Raw genomic sequence first — 3,834 nt, forward strand, 5'->3', positions numbered from 1 at the left:
ATGGAAGCAGCTTTAATAATGTGAGTACCAAATTGTAAACCTAACTGTAAAGATGAGAAATGGGTACCTCTGAAAGCATCAACAGCAGCAGATTTTTGAAAGATTCATCATCATTCATCATAATCATCATCGTCAAAACCCATTTTGAAAGATTTATTTGTATTTTGATGATCGGCAGAGAGGTAGGAGGATGTGTTAAGGGTGGGTGTGGGTGGGTGAAATAATGATATGCAGGGTGGGTGAAATAATGAAAGGGAGCTGGTGGAAGAAGGGTGAATTGGGTATTTAAAATGGATAAGGAGATAAGTTAGGATATCCCAACTTATATAAAACCTATTTTTTAGCTTTACCAATAAGGAGAAATGCATAAGGACTTGTTGCTTCCCAAACATTAAAATAGAGAAAAAAGAAATTATTCGTCTTAATAAGTTATAAGGAGTGGAAAATAAGGAATCCCAACACCCCCTACATATGTTGGATGATGATTCTTTTAAATGATGTAATTGTTTCACTTATTTATAGGTTCGCAAATTGGATGAAAGAAAGAAAGAAAATTGTTTATTGAGAAAATGAAAATACCATTTCGTTTTCAAAAAGGGTGTGGCTAAACGTACCCCCTAGTTGCTTGTCATACCCCCCCTTGGAAAAACCAACCTTCACATTACCCCTTTAAATCATATAATTACAAAATTAGCACAAAATTAAAGATTTCATATTATTTTTTTTACAAGTTGTGTTTTTTAAGATTTCAAGTTTAGGGATTAGGGTTTAGAGTATAGGGTTCGGGTTTAGGGTTAAGGTTTAGGGTTTAGGGTTCGAGTTTAGGGTTTAGGTTTTCGGGTTTCGGGTTTACGGTTTAGGGTTTTAGGTTTTCGAGTTTCGGGTTTAGGGTTTAGGGTTTGGGTTTAGGGTTTTAGGTTTTCGAGTTTCGGGTTTATTTTGTAAAAGATAAAGAGGTAAAATAAGGATATTATAAATATATATACTATTAAAATTAAAAAAAATATTATAAATATTTACAGTATTAATACTAAAAAAATAAATTAATAGTAATACTTGATAGTTTTTAATTTGATATATGTAGTGGAGATTATTAAGTGAAAAAAATGTTGTAGGGACTAATATGTATATAATTAATGTTAAGAGGTAATAGTAATTTATTTAAGAAGTTAAGGGGGGTGTATATTTAGTAAAATGGTGTAAGGAGGGTACGTTTAGCAACACCCTTTCAAAAAACTGAAATGAAAATTAAAATATGAATGGACATATTGGGTCTCGAAGAAGGTAAACGTGTTCGGGCGGAGAACGTGTATTGGGAGAATTGCTATGTGTACCGCATTACAAAGGCGGGACTTCGACGTGGGCCCGGTATTATTTTCGTTATGTTCCGATCTCGATGAAGATGTGGGCAGACCCAACTCGTGGGTCAGCATTTTAAAGGTAAGGCTTTAGGCCCAATATGTATTAAGGCTCCATTTAAAAAAAATGGGCTTGTGTTATATTATGAAACTGGGCTTCTGATGCAATTTGAAGCTGGGTTTTTTAATTGATGTAAGAATCAGTTAGTTTAACTAATTTAGGTGACGTACTGACAATCAAAGCTGATTCCAACGCATCTAGTAAAGCTAGAAACGTTAACTTAATATAAACATATTTAATTTATACACATACAAAAAATATAAAAAAAAATAATAAAGGCCTCGCTTTTAGAGCTCGCTTTAGACCTTCGTAAAGGTTGAGCCGGCCCTGGATGTGGAACATTTACTGGTGCAACGCTTGGTGGCGGATGGGGCATGGCAAGGTGTGATGCAATGGTGCAAACTCCCACCTTTCTTTGCTTTCTCCATAAACGATGTTTTGAGTTATTATTCTACTCGGGGCGAAATCAAACACAAAAGAAGTTTATTTAAGCAATCTTTCGTGTCACGCTATAGGATGGGTTGTTACAAGATCAATGATTGAAGTAAATTGGGCTAATTGGTGTAAATTTGATGTAGCAAATGTGTAATTTTTTGTTTCCTGTGTTACTTTGCAGCTAGTCAATTGCTAGTTGTTGCGTGAATATAATATCGCCTTTCAAAAATATGTATATTCTAGACATTCAAAAGCAAAAAAAACAAGCGACACCAAATAAGCCATTAGGCTAAAGAGGTATGAATTAAGTGACACATTGAACAATAAAAAGTACTATGTGTCCATGAAAACAACCAATCAAATTAATACATGTATCATGTGTTAGTGAATAAAAATAGTCAAAAGTAATGGTTATGTGTTGTAAGCTAACAAAAAAGAGCATAACGTCCTACCACGTAAACAATGGGTTTAACAAACTCACTATTTAACTATCATGTTGTGAGTTAACTAGAAATATATATACACACACACAATAAAAAATTCATTGGTGGTTATTGGGTAGACCTCACTTTTAATCATCCAAAATGACATTAGCGGATTAACAAGAAATTACGATGAAAAGGAAAAGATGGTGCCCCGTTGTGCTGTGGTTTAACGGGTGTTAATGGGGTGATGCGGCTTTGCCTCCCCCTCCCCTCTCTTTTAACGCCCCAGGACACATAATGTAAGGATTATATTTTGGTATTCGGATACCGTTTTCTTTCTAATAATAATTATAATTATAAAATAATAATTTGGACCAATTATCTCATTTATCATGTACCAATTATCAATTAATAAACATCATTTAGTTGTGAAGCATTGCAATGGTTCAACTCGATTTTGTACCTATGGATTGTTGATAACGTCTATTGTCAAGGCAATATGGTTAGGATCATTGGTAAAAAGAACTTGTTAGGACATGACGGTTTTCTCTTTTCATATATAGTTACGCGCGTATACCGTCAAGTATATCAAGATTGTCTTTTGAGAGAAGACAAAACCTAGAGCATTCATTATGGTTTTTTCTATATTAATGTCTGGTTGTAAATAAATGTTTAGTAAGCCATACAAAAATTGTCTGAAGTAAAGTTCGTCTAAAAAACAACAAAACAAGTTAAGGTGTTCAACCATGTAATTATTTATGTAAAGGTTTTCATATAGTTGTTCGTATTTGTTTGTTGCGATTTGTTCTAACTCTGCTTTCACAAAATGATTAAAAAGGATGGTAAAGAAAGATTAAAAAGTATGGAAAGCAATGTTAAAAAACCACGGATGTGCTAACAAGTGGTACAACCGGTTGAACCGGGTTATATCGGGATGTTCAACTGGTTGAATAGTTTACTTTAATTTCTATAAATGTAACTTCAATTCAAAAATAACCCAAAACTAAATGATTCATATAACAAAAAATCCAAAAGTTAATCCATATTAAAAAAAATAATGCAAAAACACTCATTTTAAAAAAAATATTTCTAAAGTTTACACGTTTGAATGTTAATTATTGGGTTAAAAGTAATTTTGAAAAAATATGGGTCACAAAAATCAAAATTTTCTCAGGTTTTAAAACCGGTTTGCCGATACAAACCGGTATTTTAAACAAAAAACCGCCGGTACAATGTTTTAGCAAACCCGTCAAAAATACTGGACTCAAAATACCGGCCTACTGTTTGAAATCCGGTTTAACCGGTTCAACCGGTCGATTTTAACCGATTTTAAAACATTGATGGAAAGCCATAAAAAAGGGAAAATGTCAATGGCATCGAGACGCAAACAAAATCTTATAAGAGTCAATCGGAGATCACTTAATAATAATATTATTCCCGACGTTACTTAGTTGGTCGTTCTAAAAAAATAATAATATTATAACGTTATACAATATTTGTTTAAACAAGAATCAATGAATGTTAAATAGCTTTCCATTTGATGTATTGAATTCAT

This window comes from Bidens hawaiensis, unplaced genomic scaffold (assembly GCF_021521415.1).
Source record: "Bidens hawaiensis isolate Kalapana, Puna unplaced genomic scaffold, B.hawaiensis_p1.1 tig00016783_1, whole genome shotgun sequence".
Lineage (NCBI taxonomy): Eukaryota > Viridiplantae > Streptophyta > Magnoliopsida > Asterales > Asteraceae > Bidens > Bidens hawaiensis.